Genomic DNA, 20384 nt, shown 5'->3' with positions numbered 1-20384 from the left:
CTTATAAACATGAATTAGCTCCCTGATGTTCTTTGCTTCAGAACCCCAAATCCTTACAACACTTTCTCATACATCATACCTAGTGGTACTTTTTGTTTGTTTTGAACGCAGTTTCATTGCAGATTTACTAGATCCTCTGAATGGTACCTTGCATTTCCTCTTTGGATATGAAACTTTAACTCAACGTCCTACAATCTACAGAAGCTGCTACAAGTTTATTTAGTGGCAGAGGGCCTTCAATGCTATCAACATCTTAAATATCCGTGCATTATCAGTTCAGTGCTTTACTTCATTTGAAAGTAGTCTTGGAATATTAACTAGGCTGTTTTGTTTAGATTTTAGAAAGTTATGTTTATAAGTTCTATTCACCTGCTTGGCCAGGCCGAGAGCTGCATAAATCACATCCTTCTTTCTAGTATGAAATATTACTTTCAGTTGTGCCAGGATTTATCTCTGAGAGTTAGGAGGGCTTTTAGCTCTTTTGTTATTGGACAGCATTTGTCTTAAAGTTGTAAAAGGGTTGCTGCTAGGCTTTCAGGAGACCAGTCTGACAGTGAGTGAGAACACTATTGTGGAAAGGTGCTATTATGAAGGATAGTGAGTGAGAACACTATTGTGGAAAGGTGCTATTATGAAGGACAGTGAGTGAAAAAACTATAGTGGAAAGGTGCTACTATGAAGGACAGTGCGTGAGAACACTATTGTGGAAAGGTGCTATTATGAAGGACAGTGAGTGAGAACTCTATTGTGGAAAGGTGCTATTATGAAGGACAGTGAGTGAGAACACTATTGTGGAAAGGTGCTATTATGAAGGACAGTGAATGAGAACACTATTGTGGAAAGGTGCTATTATGAAGGACAGTGAGTGAGAACACTATTGTGGAAAGGTGCTATTATGAAGGACACTGAGTGAGAACACCATTGTGGAAAGGTGCTATTATGAAGGACAGTGAGTGAGAACACTATTGTGGAAAGGTCCTATCATGAAGGACAGTGAGAGAGAACACTATTGTGGAAAGGTGCTATCATGAAGGACAGTGAGTGAGAAAGTACAGTTGTGTACACCTACCATAAATGTAGATGTTCGAGTGTCTTCACTGTTGCAGTCATAACTGTAGGGTGCTCCTGCCGGCAGGCAGCCCGAGGTCGGCCAGAATCCCAAAGTCTGGGTCCGGCGTCGGCTGTATAAGCTAGTATCCTGATGTCAGTACGCCTTGGTACATAGCCCTCAGCCGACGCCATCTTCTCCAGCCTTTCTTGCCCTAGATGTCAGAAGTCCCCAACAAATCAAAAATGAATCCAACAAGGAAACACAAATACACCACAAATATGAGAGAAAGAGGGGATAGGAGGGAGGGAAACCCCGACTGCAACAGTGAAGACACTCGAACATCTACATTTATGGTAGGTGTACACAACTGTACTATGTTCTTTGTGTTTCACTGTTGCAGTCATAACTGTAGGGTGGAATCCCAAAGCAGTGTAGAGAGGGAGGAGGCTTTAGATAAAAGAAGGGGAGGCAAGAATACCCTGCAAGACAGCAGAGGCAAAGCCTGCCCTAGACTTAGAAAACAAGGGGAGATTGTAGTGCTTGGAAAAAGTATGCACAGAACTCCAAGTGGCAGCTTCCAAGATATCCTTGGTAGGGACTCCTCTGAGGAAAACTGTAGAAGTGGCAGCTGCTCTAGTAGAATGACTTCTAATGGTCCCTGGAAACTGTTTCCCATGATGAGTGTAACAAAATCTGATTCCATAAGCAATCCATTTGGAAATAGTTTGTTTAGAAATAGGTTTTCCAAGAGAACTGGAGGCAAAGGAAACAAACAATTGGTTAGACTTTCTGAAATCTTTAGTCTTGTCCAAGTAAAATCGTAACTGTCTGTGCACATCCAATGAATGCAAAATCCTTTCCCCTTTATTTTGAGGATTTGGAAAGAAAGTAGGAAGGTGAATTGTCTGATTCAAAGCCACTTTCGAAATCACCTTAGGCATGAAAGTAGGATTGGTCCTCAAGGATACTCTGTCCTGATGGAAAATAAGGTATGGTTCCACAGCCATGAGAGCTTGCAACTCTGAGACCCTTCTGGCAGAGGTCAATGCTAACAAAAGAACAGTCTTCCAGAATAGAAACTTAATATCTGAAGATGCAGCAGGCTCAAAAGGAGGCAAAGTAAGTTTTTCTAAAACATAATTAAGATCCCAGGCAGGGACAGGAGGGGTCCTTGGAGGCCGCAAATTTTTAGCCCCTCTCAAGAACTGCTTCACCAAAGGATGTGAAAAAACAGGAGGATCAGAACTGAAATGCGCAGAGATAGCAGAAGCATGAATCTTAATGGAAGAAAAGGAAAGTCCCTTAGAAAAAAGTTCCGAAAGGTAAAGCAAAATAGAGGAGAGATCAGGAACCTGAGGATCAGAGCCTCGGTCCTGCATCCAAATAGAAAACCTCTTCCATTTAGAGGCATAGGATTTCCTAGTGCTAGGCCGTCTAGCTTCCAAAAGAACATCCAAAACTTGTTTGGGAAGACTAGAGGAAATCAAATTCCTTTGAAGAGCCAAGCTGCCAAGCAAAGGGTCTTGAGATTGGAATGTAGTAACTGACCCTGATGCTGGGACAGAAGCGAAGGGTTCAGTGGAAGAATCCAAGGAGGCCCCAAGAACAGGAGCTTTAAGGTTGGATACCAAAACTGTCGAGGCCAATTTGGAGCAATCAAGATGAGGAACTTGGGCTTGTCCTGCTTTATCTTCAGTAGTACCTGAGGCAGTAGAGGAAGAGGAGGGAAGGCATATGCTGAAAGGCTTCTCCAGCTGAAGGACAGGGCATCCACTCTCCATGCTGTTTTGTGGAAGGACCTGGTGCAAAAGTGAGGCAGCTGATGATTGAGATGGGATGAAAACAGATCTATCTGGGGACATCCCCAAACTGCAGTAATCCTGTTGAACAAGTTGGTGTCTAGCATCCATTCGTGAGGATCTGAAATGTTTCTGCTCAGGCTGTCTGCTAAGAGATTCTGTTTCCCTGGAATGAATTGAGCCTGGAGATGCAGATTCAAATTTAGAGCTGTGTCCCATAAACCCATAGCTAGTCTGCAAAGGGGGTATGAATGAGAACCCCCCTGCTTGTTGATGTACCACATGACCGTAGTGTTGTCTGTGTGAATTAGCAGAGGCCCTGGTTGTAAAAGGTTTTTGAAGGCTAAAAGGGCATTTTGAACTGCCAACATTTCCTTCAGATTGATGTGCCAGTGAAGATGGTCCTTTGTCCAGGTTCCCTGCTGGCAATTGTCTAGAAAGTGTGCTCCCCAAGCATAATCCGAGGCGTCCGTGGTTAGGATTTGAGTAGGTTGAGGGAGACGAAAAGGTTTTCCTTTGTTTAAAGTGCATGCCCTGGACCACCAGAGGAACTCCTTCTGGAGGCAGGGGATCAGAGGAATCAGAATATCCAGATCGTGGTAATGTTGTGACCATACACTTTTCAGATACCATTGAAGCTTTCTCATGTGAAGCCTTGTGTTTGGAATCAACAGAATGCAGGAAGCCATGTAGCCCAGAGCCTGCAGGAATGTCCTTGCAGTGAGCTGAGATAGAGTTGCCAAGGTGTTGAAAGTAGAAGCCAGCTGAGTTTGTTTTTCTGGAGTGAGGTAGGCCCTTTGTAAGGTTGTATTTAAGAGGGCTCCCAAGAATACCATTTGTTGAGAAGGGATCAAATGTGACTTTTTTATGTTCACTGAGAATCCCAGTAGTAGGAGAAGACGTTGAACAAAGTCCAGATGTTGAAGCAGAAGATCTTTGCTGTCTGCCTGAATAAGGCAGTCGTCCAAATAGGGGTAAATCTGGATCCCCTGAAGTCTGCAGTAAGCCACTACTGGTGCCAGGCACTTGGTGAAGACTCTGGGTGCAGTAGATAAACCAAAGGGCAGAACAGAGAATTGAAAGTGCCTCGAACCTGCCTTGAACCTGAGGAATTTCCTGCGTTCTTGTCTGATAGGGATATGCAAACAGGCTTCCTTTAAGTCCAATGTCACCATCCAGGCGTCCTGAGAGAGCATTGGAATTAGCTGTTGCAGAGTAAGCATCTTGAACTTTGGAATTTCCAAAAGGTGTTTAACACAGAAAGGTCCAGAATAGGTCTCCATGAGTTTTGTTTTCTGGGAACCAGAAACAGCCTTGAATAAAACCCTTTTCCCATTTCCGAGAGTGGAACAGGCTCTATGGCTCTCATGGCCAGAAGAGCATCCACTTGAGTTAAGGCCTCTGACCATTGAAGTTTTGGCAGATCTGGCCAACCGTGAGTCCTTGGCAAAGTGTGAAAGTGGAACTTGTAACCTTTAAAATCACGTCCAATACCCATCTGTCCTGGGTAATATGAGTCCAATTTCTGTAAAAGAGACAGTTTTCCTCCGAGAGGCGTCCAGGTAAAGGGGTCCTGAAGCCCAACCGAGAGAGTCATTGAGTTTGCTTTCTTTGAGATTGGGATCTGTCTTCTCCATTCTAGGTGAAGAAGCAGTCCATTGTCTAGATCTGTAAGAGGTCTGGCCTTGACCACGACCTCTGGAGCGTCTATATCTTCCCCTTTGAGGCCTGTCAGGCGTGGGAAAGGACCAATTTTTAGAGGGCCAATTCCTGGAAAATCTAGGAGGCTGAACTTGCAAGAAATCTTTACAGTCTGCATGGACTTTGCCTTTTCTTCCATCTTTTAATAACTTCCTCAGCCTTAGAACCAAAAGAACATCTTGTTGAACAGGGCATCTAATAACTTAGCCTTAACCTGTTCAGGTAAACTTTGTTCACGAAGCCAGGCATGTCTCCTAATCACAGTACCAGAGGCAGCAGCCCTGCAGGAAGCATCCAAAGCATCAAAACCACAATGTAAGCTATGCTTGTTAACCTGTTCAGTAGCATGCAAAACATCCTGAAGTTCCTTATCCTCTGCACAAGCAGGAAGGGAAGCAAGCTTTTGCTTTAAAACAGACAAAAGAAATTGCTGATATTTAAACATATGAAACTGGCAATTTAAAGCCCTTACAGACAGGGTAGCAGAAGTATATACCTTTTTTCCCCACCTGTCTAAAGCACAAGAATCCTTCTCAGAGGGAATAGGATTTTTAGAAGTAGCAACCTTAGCAGCCTTAGAGCCCTGAGAAATAGTTTCAGGATCTGCAGAAGGATTTTTTAAATAAAAATAAATGAGAGTCAGGAACCCTATAAAATCTATCAGGCTTAGAAGGAGCAGGAGGCATGGAATCAGGATTCAAATTAGCCTCAGAAAAAGCATCATCTACAATGTCCAAGACAGGAGGGATAGCTAAAGGCCTATGCTGAGGAAGAAGAAGAAATTCTCTAAGCCTCTTTTTGGAAGCAGAATATTCCTGTCCTTCCCAATGAAAATGTTCCCTCATCTCATGCAAGGTTTCCCCAAAAGAAAAATCCTCAGGCGGAGGCCGAGGGCAAAGAATCCTCAGCATCCGAATCCTCATGGGGGGTAAAGGAATAGTCCTGATCAGAGGAAGAAACAGAATATACAGAAGCCTGGTCAGAGGAATCCAGAGTAACATCCTGTCGAGGCCTTTTCTCAGGAGGGGGGTGAGAACCCCTAATCATTGTAAGCAAATCTTCAGCCATCCTCAATAATTGTTTTGTGTCTTGGGAGTGGATTCAGAAGCAGCTTGAGCTGGAACTTTAGACTTAGTAGGAGTCTTTGTCTTTGCCTTTGCCTTTGAAATAGTGATGTGAGTAGGCCTGAAAACCCCCTCAGAAGCCGGTACCTGCACAGCGGTTCCGGACCCATCTGAAGGAGCGACGTCCGAAGGTCCTGCAGCAGTTAAAATAGTGGGCCTTGATGGCTCCCCATGGGAGTCCGTATCGGCCATCGGTTCAGAAGTGGCGGACGACAGGGGCTGCAAAAGCCTCACTGACGACAGCCGAACCGGACACTGGCTCCAGCTGCAATGAGTCCTGTTTGGACCTCGGAGGCCTGTCTTTGTCTTTGCGCTTCTTTTGAACTCCGGTAGTGTCCAACGACATTCTATAATTGAAGCGTCTGCCAAAATAATTTAAAGCCCAATCGTACCTGCGCTTGATAGTACGAGAGTTGAACCTGGCACAGAACCGACAACAAGAAACGTCGTGGTCAGGGCCTAAGCAAGGTAGACAGTAAGAGTGGAAATCTTTATGAGGTATTTGTTTCCCACACACTATACAATTATTAACTTTTTCTGACATCGGAGGAACAAGAAAAAGATTCCCCAACGGGGTACTTAGCTTTGAGAAGAGAAGTAACAACTTCGGACCGACAACAACCAAATATGCTGTTCGAATATCGCCAACCAATGTTTTGCGAGCTGCTTTCCACCGCACGGCAAGAAAGACTGGAGAAGATGGCGTCGGCTGAGGGCTATGTACCAAGGCGTACTGACGTCAGGATACTAGCTTATACAGCCGACGCTGGACCCAGACTTTGGGATTCTGGCCGACCTCGGGCTGCCTGCCGGCAGGAGCACCCTACAGTTATGACTGCAACAGTGAAACACGAAGAACATCACTATTGTGGAAAGGTGCTATTATAAAGGACAGCGAGTGAGAACACTATTGTGGAAAGGTGCTATTATGGACAGTGAGTGAGAACACTATTGTGAAAAGGTGCTATTATGAAGGACAGTGAGTGAGAACACTATTGTGGAAAGGTGCTATTATGAAGTACAGTGAGTGAAAACACTATTGTGGAAAGGTGCTATTATGAAGGACAGTGAGTGAGAACACTATTGTGGAAAGGTGCTATTATGAAGGGCAGTGAGTGAGAACACTATTATGGAAAGGTGCTATTATGAAGGACAGTGAGTGAGAACACTATTGTGGAAAGGTGCTATTATGAACAGTGAGTGAGAACACTATTGTGGGAAGGTGCTATTATTTAGGACAGTGAGTGAGAACACTATTGTGGAAAGGTGCTATTATGAAGGACAGTGAGTGAGAACACTATTGTGGAAAGGTGCTATTATGAAGGGCAGTGAGTGAGAACACTATTGTGGAAAGGTGCTATTATGGACAGTGAGTGAGAACACTATTGTGGAAAGGTGCTATTATGAAGGACAGTGAATGAGAACACTATTGTGGAAAGGTGCTATTATGAAGGACAGCGAGTGAGAACACTATTGTGGAAAGGTGCTATTATGAAGGGCAGTGAGTGAGAACACTATTGTGGAAAGGTGCTATTATGAAGGACAGTGAGTGAGAACACTATTGTGGAATGGTGCTATTATTTAGGACAGTGAGTGAGAACACTAGTGTGGAAAGGTGCTATCATGAAGGACAGTCAGTGAGAGCACTATTATGGAAAGGTGCTATTATGGAGGATAGTGAGTGAGAACACTATTGTGGAAAGGTGCTATCAGTGAGTGAGAACACTAGTGTGGAAAGGTGCTATTATGAAGGACAGTGAGTGAGAACACTGTTGTGGAAAGGTGCTATTATTTAAGACAGTGAGTGAGAACACTATTGTGGAAAGGTGCTATTATGAAGGACAGTGAGAGAGAACACTATTGTGGAAAGGTGCTATTATGAAGGACAGTGAATGAGAACACTGTTGTGGAAAGGTGGTACTTTATATTATAGATAGTTTGCATGGTTTGGGATCTACAGGCAAGGAGATTAGAGATATGCTGTTTCAGTGCTATGTTATTTATGTAGGTTGAAGTAAATGAGTATGTGATCACTGAAGGGTGACAAACAGAGGTGACTGAGCTCCTATAAACAGAGGTGGCTAACTCCATGGCACCCATGCAAATGGAGAATAATTACATGGCCACCAAATCGTACACCAATGCACTGTATAAACATGTACATAAATGCATGGATCTCGCCATACCCAACAGAACCAAGACATTCTCCTCAAAAGCCAATCTGGTGGTCCCCTGCCATAAACAAACTCTACAACGGAAGGAGGAAACTGATGCAGTATAAGTTGAAGTCCCAAGACTGGAAACACTCTCTTATCAGCCTCAACAAAAGGTTGAGATCCCTCATCAAATCCTTTAAAGCTAGTTATGAAAACAGAATTACAGCAGATAGTAAAGACAACCATAAGGCCTTCTATAGTTATGTAAAGAATCTCCATGGCAATACCCAGATTTGCTCTGTGCTACTGCACAATGGTACCTCCTATACTGAGCCAGCAGATATTGCCAATATACTGGCCAACAGATTCAATGCCAACTTTACCCCTCTCCTCCCTAAAGGACCAATCACAATACCAGTAGATTGCCAGGCACCCAGTATTACTGCTGCACAGGCTAAAACAGCACTGTCCAAGGCCAAGAATATAGCTTCTATGGGACCTGACAATATCCCTGGCTGTGTTCTACATGAACTACAGAGTGAACTGGCACCTCACCTGTGTGCCCTGTTCAATCACAGCCTCACCTCAGGCTTTGTTGCTACCAAATGGTGCACTACTACAGTCATCCCTCTCCACAAGGGAGGAGCGACTACAGACCCCGGGAACTATCACCCCATTAGCTTGATGAGTGTGATATGCAAAGCTATGGAACACATCATCAAGACCTAATAAACAAGGATATAGGGAATCTCCAAACTCTGGATCCTACACAGTTTGGTTTTTTGAAGCGTAGATCATGCCTGCTCAACTTGGTTGACTTCTTTGAGTCAATAATCAGAGGTATGGATGAAGGCAACATGGTTCATGCAGCCTACCTTGATTTGGCCAAGGCCTTTGATACCATTTCCCCACTCAGGAATCATAGAAAAACTCATTAAGCTAGGCATCAACCCCTATATCACTATGTGGGTTGCAAACAGGCTCACAGATAGAACCCACAGTGTGAAACTAGCTGACTCCAAGTCAGACTGTCAACCAGTCCTGAGTGGAGTCCCACAGGGTTCTTTCCTGGGTCCTCTCCTGTTTGGTATCTACTTCTCTGAAGTCCAGGCCAACACGAAGGGACTCTGACTGACAAGGTTCACAGACAATTGCAAGTTGGGAGCTATATGCAGACGATTGCAAGTTGGGAGCTATTATTAACCCCCCAAGTCATGATGACATCCTACAGAGAGGCCTCATTGAGACCTACAACTGGTGTCAGAATCATGGCCCTAAGCTCCATGCCAGAAAATGTGTCACCCCCTTGGGAAAAACCCAGTTCCCTTGAATTACCACATCAATGTTAGTCCACTGAACACAGAAGTTGTTATAAGAGATCAAGGAACACAGGCTAACAGCAACCTCTCTTTTGACAACCACATTGCCACTGTGGTCAGAAAGTCCTTCTATATGGCACATCTCATTACTAAGGGTTTTGCATCCAGGAAGGAAGAGGTCATTGTCTCCCTCTACTCTTCCCTCATTAGATCAATCATAGAGTATAATACCTCATTTGCCATGTACCTCACTAGACACCTGCAACAACTGGGGAGGCCACAAAAGTGGGTCTATATTACATCAAAGTTTCAGAACTTCGACTGTTCTAATATTGAACCCAATTCAGCGAACGCTGACATCAAACATTAAGAACAGTGAATTGTTTCCTAGGGAAAAAGTTTGCTGTTCCAAAGCACATACAAACAACACAAGCACACCAAACAAACAGCAATCCACACATACACCTAAAATCTTACATCTAACCCTACACTAAACTGTACATACACCACTAACTATCCACTTAACCTAACCCAAACCCTAACCCTAAGGTCCGTCACAATCGCACACTCACCTCGCCTGTACCCTAACCCTAACTCACCTACCCAGCCCTAACCCTCACGTCCACACAATCGCACACTTACCTGAATCCGACCCATAACGTTCCACCACAGCATTGAAAATAGCGAAGCGACAGAAACGGACAACCAAATTCTTTCCCTGGGAAAAAAATTGGTTTTCTGCAGCTTCGCTATTTTCAGCGTTCGCTGAATAGGGTTCGATATTAGAACATTCAAAGTTCTGAAACTTCGATGTTCTAATACAGACCCCACAAATGTACCTCACAAAGAGGATCCTAGGCCTTAAACATTTGCCCTATATGGACAGACTCAAAAAGCTCCAACTATTCTCTGTCTCATATCGCCTACTTAGAGCGGATCTCTACTTGACTTACGAAGCCATGTCTGACCCAGCTTTGTTAGAAATGCTACATCTAAAGAAATCCCAATCCCTCCACACCACACACTCCAGAGACCTCAACCTCATTACCAGAATCAACAGAGCATGCTGGAGGGACAGGTTCATAACCCAGAGATTGCCCATGCTATGGGATAGACTTCCCATACATGTCAAGCAGAGCACCTCACTCCCCCTCTTAAAGAGGAATCTTGATGAGTGGATGGGAAATTGAAAATTCACCCCAGGGATCACTCCAGTGGCTCTACTCGACAGAGGCATTAGGAACTAAGGTTGGGTGGTATGATGCCAAGGTAGTCATATGGGCTAGGCTTGTAAAGGCTCCAGGGCCATTAGCCTAGTACACACCTATGAACCTATTAGTAAGGCTACTGGTAATTGGTAGATGAAGTAATGAGTGATGACCCAATTTAAGGCCAAGATAGATGGTTCTAGAATAAGCTGAATAAGGCCAAGGTCAGCTAGAGGTTGTTATGTCATTACAACTGGGTGGAAATCACCCACAGTTATTAGCTTTTTTATTTAGCTGTTCCCAATATAATTATATTGATAAGGGACTTGAATTTATTTAGTCAGGATGGTGGTGATGAGTAGGATTCGGTTCCCACTGGTAAATGGAATTTAAAGTGAGTATCTAGTTTTATCAGTCAGATGTGGCATTAGCTTGACATCCTATGTTTATTTCAAGATGTGACTCATATAATCATAAAGCTTCATCACTATTTTGTGCAGCAGGCCTGACATCATGCTTCTGTTGATGCACAACTTCCTGACCAAGCTGTATACCGCTTGTGGACCGGAGCTCACCAGGCTCTTAATGCTGCTGTTGTAGGAGCCTAGGCAGCCTCTGTCCACTCAGGATATGCAAGTCGGTGTCGGCCTCTCACTCCAGTTGTGCCAGTCCAGTCCTTTCAGCACTAATGCTACTATCTGAACACAAGTCATCTGGGGTACAGTAAGGGCATTATCCCTCTGTGCCATGAAGCTGGATACAAGTTTGATAAAAAGTTTCAAAGTGACACTGTGTGGAGGAAGAGGCTGCATTCTGAGTGCTGGAGGCAGGGAGTGATCACTGCATGACTGGCAGTGCTGTTTCACATAGAGGAAGAGGCTGCATTCTGAGTGTTGGAGGCAGGGAGTGATCACTACATGACTGGCAGTACTGTTTCACATAGAGGAAGATGCTGCATTCTGAGTGTTGGAGGCAGGGAGTGATCACTGCATGACTGGCAGTGCTGTTTCACATAGAGGAAGTGGTTGCATTCTGTGTGGAGGCAGGGGATTGATCACTGCACAACTGGCAGTGCTGTTACATGTAAAGGAACAGACTGCATTCTGAGTGTTGGAGGCAAGGAATGATCACTGCATGACTGGCAGTGCTGTTTTACATAGAGGAAAAGGCTGCATTCTGAGTGTTGAAGGCAGGGGAGTGATCACTGCATGACTGGCAGTGCTGTTTCATGTAGAGGAAGAGGCTGCATTCTGAGTGTTGGAGGCAGGGGAGTGATCACTGCATGAGTGGTAGTGCTGTTTCACGTAGAGGAAGAGGCTACATTCTGAGTATTGGAGGCAGGGAGTGATCACTGCATGACTGGCAATGCTGTTTCACATAGAGGAAGAGGCTGCATTCTGAATGTTGGAGGCAGGGAGTGATCACTGCACAACTGGCAGTACTGTTTCACATAGAGGAAGAGGCTACATTCTGAGTGTTGGAGGCAGGGAGTGATCACTGCACAACTGGCAGTACTGTTTCACGTAGAGGAAGAGGCTGCATTCTGAGTGTTAGAGGCAGGGAGTGATCACTGCACAACTGGCAGTACTGTTTCACGTAGAGGAAGAGGCTGCATTCTGAGTGTTGGAGGGAGGGAGTGATCACTGCATGACTGACAGTGCTGTTTCATGTAGAGGTCAAGGCTGCATTCTGAGTGTTGGAGGCAGGAGAGTGGTCAGTGCATGACTGGCGGTGCTGTTTCATGTAGAGGATAAGGCTGCATTCTGAGTGTTGGAGGCATGGCGTGATCAGTGCATGACTGGAAGTGTTGTTACACATAGAGAAAGAGGCTGCATTCTGAGTGTTGGAGGCAGGAGAGTGATCACTGCATGACTGGCAGTGCTGTTTCACATACAGGAAGAGGCTGCATTCTGAGTGCTGGAGGAAGGGAGAAATCACTGCATGACTGGCAGTGCTGTTTCATGTAGAGGAAGAGGCTGCATTCTGAATGTTGGATGCAGGAGAGTGAGCAGTGCAGGACTTCCAGTGCTATTTCATGACTATTAGTAGCCAGTCAGCTTTTTATTTATTATATGTCTTACAGCTCGAGTCTAGGCAGTTCTGATTAAAAAAATATGTTGTAAGGATCATATCTGTTGTATAAAATGCTAATCTCTGACTGTTTTGGGTGGGGGGGTGATAAATGCTTTAGTGGCAGCATTCTGTGATGACTGCTAGGCAGTAGCCAGTCAGATCTGTTAATGTTTGGGTGCACAAAGTAAACAGAGCAATTCTTTCTGTAGGCAGTTCCAAACGTTTAAAAAATCCTATCAGGAATTACTTTGCTTGAGAACATTGTCATAGTGTCATAGTCACCCATTGTTGTCACTAAGATTGACATTTCGTCCATTGGGATTTTTTTTGTTGTTGGAGAAAGGGAACCCAGACAATATTTTTAATATCCTATAGCTAGAATATAGATTATTTTTAGTGGGAAATAAAGCTCCTCCTAATAAACAGAATTAAATAAAAGAAATAGCTTAGCACATGTTATACCAGAATTGTAATTTTCTACCAGTAGGTGGACTACAGTTAACTGTGTGGGTGTATGCATTTGGTAATAAAGTAGGCATCCATTGCATATTACTAGTAGTCTGACAAACAAGCTTCATAAACCAGTATTTATGTCAAAGAGGTAATAAATCTTTTGTTGTTAATGCAGAGTTATAATTTATTACACCCATTCAGTGGATTCAACACCTGACACTGACCTGGGAAGATAAGGGGTTAAAATGTCCTGGAAGAATTTACTGCAGCCTCTGATGTGGGTGAGATTATTTCCAGATAGGGGTTGTTTTGAAGGTGCAACATTTTAAGAAGTATGATTTTACAATCTTCAAAAATAATACAAAAGCATCTACAGTTTAAACAATTATACCAAATCAGACATAATATGAAGCCATCAGTTAATAATAGATACAACTTACATGACAATTATTTAATATTTAGAAAACTTTTAGCCAGTTTATAGAGAAATTAAAGGTAAGTTAGTATAATACAAACAGGAATTCCAGTATGAAATGAGAGAGAAGCAGGGTTATAGCATATTTAGAAAAAGAGTTATTAGAGAGAAATTGATTGAAGTTAGGAAGTAAGTGAAAAGGGGAGCTAACGAGGTATAAAGTATGAATAGGTACTTGCTCATATTTATGTAAATAGTTTATCTTGGTGTTAGCAAGAACAGAGCCCAATTTTGGTTAGGAAGTCTTTCAGAATGGTTTTAAAGGACTGGAAAGAAGGTGCTGACCTGATGGATACAGGTAAGGAGTTCCAGGATTTAGCAACATGGTGTGAGTACAGTTAATGCCTAGCAGATTTGATAGGTATGTGGACAGAGGAGTTTTGGTCACTGGGTCATAATGACCAATTGAGTGCATAGTTGTGTAGAATGATATTTAATGCTGGTCAAGGAGATGGATGCTGGATAATTTTATAGGTAGTAAGAAGCTACTTGATGGGGAAGTTCTAACCAATTTTAGCTTTTTATGCTATACAGGGGTGGGATCTGAAAGGGATGTTTGCTGCAAATTTAGTCACTTTATTATAGCATTTTTCAAGTTTTGCTTTTTGTGATGCCTGAAGGTTAGTAGGGATGGATGAACCATAATGAAGTGTGGGGAGGAGATACGTAGTGGCAACTGCAGTTTTAGTTGTGTCGGTGAGAAAGCTTTTGGCTTCGTAAAGCACCCATACTTTTTGGTGAGGTTTTTTTAATGCAATTTTGTATATGCAAGTCAAATTTAAAATTGTCATTCACTATCATTCCTAATAATTTGCTTTCAGAAGTGACTTCAGTGGTTTGTAAGAAACACTGCACAATACTAAATAGTACTTTTACTGAAGCCTCTCAAAAGTGAATGGAATTGTCATGTGACAGTCCAGTAATGGGCATTGTAATTTCAAACTTTGTACTCAGAGTGCATTATGGGGAAGATTTATCTTTAGAAGAAAGCAAATTATCATCAGGGTGTCTGCCCCCCGGAGGGTATTCAGGGTTACAAACACAATAAAATTAGGAGTGACTATGTCAATCTAATACATACTGGTTTGCAATAAACTGAACTTAAGGAAAAGTTAAACATATGCCCCCCCCCCCCCAACTGGTCCTTCATGTCCTGAGGAAGAACAACTGGCTATAATGCTAATCTAGAAAGTAATGCAACTGCTCTTCCGGAGAGCTGGTACTACAGAAAAACAGAATGTTGCTCTATAGGTGTTCTAAGCTTTGCACAATTTCACTAAACCTCTGAAGTTTAGTCCCATCTCAAGCCAATTTCTAAAACTACCCCAGCACAGCCCCCTACCATGCTTCCTAAAACCCTGTCTACAAAATTGACCCAAACCCCAAGTGAAATGATCCTTGTGCTATCCTGTAAAACCTTAACCTGGTATGTAACATCAACACTACCTACTCAAGACAAACTTGTCACCCCAAAATGCCACTAGTTAGGAACAAACTCCAGCATCATGTCAAACCCTCCTTAGCCCTTCCCCACATATGGTTCAAACAACTGGATGAGTGAATACGACCACCCAAGGTTCCAAGAAAGTAAGGATTGAACTTCACTGGCTTGCAGAAGCCGTAGGGCTGTAGCCCAATAAGTTCCGATGCTCCTATGAACATTGTGACTCTATGCATCCCATGGGATCCCCACACTCCCCATAAACCATCCCCGTCAGTTTCCCCTTTGGCATCCTTTACCTAACTCTGCCTTACTTGCCCCCTATACCAATGCAGCAATCAGCTCCCACTAATTAAACACAGAGCTCAAACATGCCTTACTAAGATGATTACTCAGAGCCTCCTTGTGCCCCATTCAAGTGTCAAGAATGTCCATCCTATCAAAACACCACCTTTCAAATCCCCTTTTCAAGCCGCCGCATGATACCTTCTGCATTCCAGCAATCTGCAAAGAAAGAAGCAATGATAAATCTATGTGCACACATACCATGATTACTTAACATGGAGGCACTGACCAGGACCCCTGCCACCCCATCAAACCCTTACCTATGGCCAATGGCCATGCTCCCTTTACTACTGAATGCAAATGCCCAAAAGCAGGGACAACTTTCAACATTAATCTAACATAACGGTTAATAGAACAAATTGTACAACCCATTAACCCTGATATCATAAACTCAAAATGCCGGTCCCTCTCTGCCTAGCAGTGTAAAATCCTCTACCAAAACTCAACAACTTTGAGACCCACTTACTTCCATCAGTAACTGTTGCCCACTTGTGTTCCCCTTGTGTAACCTTCTCACTCGCCACTGCTTCCATCATGTGTGAATTCACTGTATCGCCACAAGTGGTACTCGGCACATCACCATCTACAAAGAAAAGGACAAGATTAAACGCTCTAATAGTAATGAGCAGCTCCACCTTATACCCACCTACTCCAAATTACAGCCGCAGCATTCCAAGACCCCGTCTGCAAGAAAGAAAAAGAAATGTAAGACATCCAAAATACATAACACACATTCCAATACATCTTCAAGGACAACCTATCCTGCCAACCCAGGAAGAAATGTACCACCGCCACTCCCATCTATGACAAAGCAGCCATAACTGAAGCTGTGCATCCAATGACCCTATCAAATACCCAAAATAAATTTAACTACCAGTCGAGTATGTTAAAAGTAAACCCCACACACTCAGGGAAATAAGCAAAGTTGTAAAACACCTATGCAGTGGTGGGTCTCAATTTTTCAATTCAATTAAACTAAGTATACTTGTCCCCAAGCTTCAGCATGACATTTGAGGAATGTTGAGGAATTGATGTAAGACACACTAGGATGATACCTTTAATATTCCTAATGTCTCTCTTGGTGACTATTAGCCTATGCCAGCACTCAGTTGGAGCAAAACAGGAAACAGTAAGTTATGTACTCACCATAACGTTAGATGTATGTAGTCCATCTCGCCTCACATTCTTCACCTGTGGGTTTAGAGCCGAATGTCGGCTCTGACTTGCCCTATTTACTAGCTCAAAAGTCTTTGATTGGCTGGGCTTAGATGGTATCCCACAATACACTGCTCCACATCCCCAGATCTAGTTTGCTGCCAACAGAAGTATTGGATACATCACCCAACACACACACACACACCTTTAACCATAAGGTCCAACAAATTATCCAAAGGGACTCTGCAATATGAGACAAACATGGTGCTTCTCCAAATCCTCCAGACCTGGGGGATGGTAGGGGGGGGTGAAGAATATGAGGCGAGATGGACTACATACATCTAACGTTATGGTGAGTACATCACTTACTGATGTTATGTAGTCCTATCTCACCTACATTCTTCACCTGTGGGACAGCATCCCTAGCACCTACATCCTGGGTGGCTCAATGGAAAATACTCCTGAGCACTGTGGAGCCAAAAGATGCTCTGCCCCTGGACACCACATCCAATTTGTAATGGGAGACAAACATGTGAGGAGAACCACACATTGCAGCTGCACATATATCATCCATCGATAATCTCACCTGAAAGGCCGTGGAAGTGGAAACAGCTCTTGTAGAATGTGTTCTGACTGGAAAGGGTAGACTCTTACCCCCTGCCTGATAAATAAAAAAGACACAACCAGCTATCCACCTAGAGATGGTGACCTTGGAAACCGCAGACCCCAAGCGATTCCCTGAAAATGAAATAAAGAGCTGGTCTGACTTCCGCCAATCTTTTGTCCTACGTAGATAAAAGCGAAGTTGTCTATGAACATCCAACAGATGAAACTGGTACTCTGCCTTGTTGGAAAAACTGGGGAAGAAAACAGGCAGTTCAATGGACTGATTAATGTTTGATAAGGAAGCCACCTTGGGAAGAAAACCCGCATTTGGTCTGAGAGAGAATCTATCTTTATGGAATATCAAATATGGAGGCTTGACCGATAGGGCCTGGATTTCTGATACTCATCTAGCTGAAGTGATAGCTATCAAAAAGGCAACTTTCCATGTAAAAAAATTTAAGTCACAGGAGGCAGCAGGTTCGAAGGGAGGGAGAGTGAGGGCCTGCAGAATGAAATTGAGATCCCAGGGCATAACAGGCTGAGATACAGGGGGACGAAGCAGAAGAGTACCTTTCAGGAATGCTTTACACAGTCTGTGTGCCATTAAGCTAGGTTCATAAGCTACATGAAAATTTGAAATAGCCGCCAGCTGAACTTTGATGGTGGCTGAGGCAGACCCTTGGTAGAACAAAGCAGACAGAAATTCCAAAACAGAATCCATGGGGGCTGTGTAGGGATCAATACCTCTGGACTGGGCCCATATCGAAAACCTTTTCCACTTGCTAGAGTAGATCTTCTTAGTGGATGGTTTATGAGAGGATGACAGAATATGGACCACGTCTGGAGAAAAATCATAACATCTGACTAAGGATGGAAGTGGAGTAACCAGGCTGTCAGCCGGAGGGTTTCCAGGGAGGAGTGGAACTGTCCCGACATGTGTGTCAGCAAGTCCGGACAAAGGTCCAGACTCCAAGGTGTATCCACCATGTAAGGTTGAAGGAAGGGGAACCATACTTGTTGAGCCCAGTGTGGCGCAATCAGAATCAACCTGCTTCCCAAGGATAGCGCTTTCTGAATCACCCTTGAGATAAGGGGATACAGAGGGAAAGCATAAAGTAGACCCAAGGGCCAATTGTGCACAAGAGCGTTTCTGGGAGATTCCCCCGGTGGGAGGATCAGCGAGAAGTAGCTGCTGCATTTCGCATTGAGGGGACTGGCAATCGCCAGCAAGGCTGACCCCATCTGCTGAATATGCTCTCTGCCACCTGACAGTTCAGGGACCACTCGTAGGGCATAAGGATCGCTCTGCTTAGCCTGTCTGCAATCACATTGGTTTTCCCTGGGATGTGCATTGCCACCAAGGACCATTGGGAAGCTATCGCCCAATTCCACACTCTCATGGCCTCCCTGCACAGAGGGTAAGATCAGGTTCCTCCTTGCTTGTTGAGATACCACACTACAGACATGTTGTCTAAGTGTATCGCTATAGTCCCTAGAGGGAGGACATCCTGAAGTGCCTGCAACGCAAAAAGCACTGCCTTCATCTCCAGGACATTTATGTGCAAGTCTATCTCATGCTCCTGCCACGTGCCTTGGGCCATCCTGCCGAGATAATGCCCCCCCCCACCTGGGAGGCATCCATGGTCACTGTGGCTACCGGGTTGAGTGGTACAAATGGTTTCCCTACATTTAAGTTGTTGGTGCATAGCCACCAACTGAGATCTTGCTTGTATTTGCCTGTGATTAAGATTGGATGGGATAGCGGTAGTCTTTGAAAGGACCATTGGGCGAATAGGAGCCATTGTAGGATTCTCATATGTAACCTTGCTAACGGGACCATCATGATAGTAGATGCCATTGTCCCCAGTAATTGAAGAATTAGCCTTGCCTTCACATGTCTCAGAGGCATCAACATATGAACCTGTTGTTGCAACCCCGTGATCCTCTCCAGTGGTAGGAATGCCCTCAATCGAATAGTGTCCAACTCTGCTCCTATAAATGAGACACGCTGTGAGGGTAGCAAGGCAGATTTTTTCCAGTTTATTGTAATGCCTAACTGGTGACATAGATTGATGGTTGTATCTCTGTTTTGAAGAAGTAGATGCTTGGTGGGGGCGGAGAGGAGCCAGTCGTCCAGGTAAGGAAACACCTGGAATCCTTGATGTCTCAAGTGAGCTGTCACCACTGCCATGAACTTGATGAACACCCTGGGGGCTGTGGTGAGATCAAAGGGCAGGGCTCGAAACTGGAAATGTCTGGCTCCCAGCCAGAAGCGTAGATGACATCTGGATGCTCTGTCCATTTTGATGTGGTAGTAAGCATCCTTCAGGTCGATGGAGCACATCCATACTTCTTTTCCCAACAATGGGAGAATCGATTGTAGCGTGACCATCTGGAATTTGGACTTGCATACGTAATGATTGAGTAGGCTGAGATCCAAAATGGGTCTCAGGTCCCCCGTTCTTTTTGGCACCAAAAAGAATCTTGAGTAAGTCCCTAATCCAATCTGGTCTGGGGGGACTGGTTGGATGACTCCTTTTTCTAGCAGCTGAGAAACCTCTGATGCTGCTTGATCCCTTTGACTGGGTGAAACATCTGGGATCCATTTGACGGGAGGGGGTGCGGAGTAGAATGGGATGGTGTAACCTCCGGCGATTATCCCCAATACCCATCGGTCCTGGGTGATGTTGACCCAGGCTTCCAGATACCGGGAAATTCGGCCCCCGACTAGCTCCAGATAAGCACAGTCAGGTACACCCTCAGGAATGAGAGTATGGGGAACCAAAAAAGGAATCGCGGTCCCCAGTATTGCTGGGGCCCCCTCTGCCTCTGGGACGACGCCTCCCTGAATACGGCCCCCCTCCCTGCCTCAGGAGGGGGTCTCACCTTGTGCGGCAGAAAAAGACCTTTGTGATTTCTTGAACCACACCCCCCCCACTGAGCCTTGGGATAAGGCTTCAACGGGAGGGAAAAAAAGACTCCTACGGCAGACAAGGTCTTTCCCTCTTGCTCGCACCTGGTGAGGGTGTCTTTCACTTTGGTCCCAAACAAGGAGGAACCATCAAAGGGGGCATCAGTGAAGGAAGACTTGAATGCCTCCGCAAAGTGACACAGGCACAGCCAGGCTTGCCTCCTGAGGGCCACCCCTGAGCTAGCCACCCTACTCGCTCCCTCGGCCGCATACGAAATAAGTCGCATGGATGAGTTGGCAATGGAGTTGAGGGAAGAGAGCTGAGCGTTGACAGTCTGAGCCACCGCCTCAAGTACGTTACCCGCTAGAGAATCTCCTAACTCCTTAAGGAGATCTCTCTGGAGCCGTGGGAAATGAGACAAGTAATTCAGCGACCGTAAGATAAAGGTAGCTGAAGACAGGGTACGCTTCCCATAACGGTCCATAGTCCTAGACTCCTTGTTAGGAGGATGGACCAAAGAGGAAGACTCAGCAACTTCCTTCTGGGTGGCCGCAGCCACCACCATA

The sequence above is a fragment of the Protopterus annectens genome, chromosome 10.part0 (assembly GCF_019279795.1).
Source record: "Protopterus annectens isolate FY-2018-M chromosome 10.part0, PAN1.0, whole genome shotgun sequence".
Classification (NCBI taxonomy): domain Eukaryota; kingdom Metazoa; phylum Chordata; order Ceratodontiformes; family Protopteridae; genus Protopterus; species Protopterus annectens.
Note: the sequence above shows the minus strand (reverse complement) of the source record.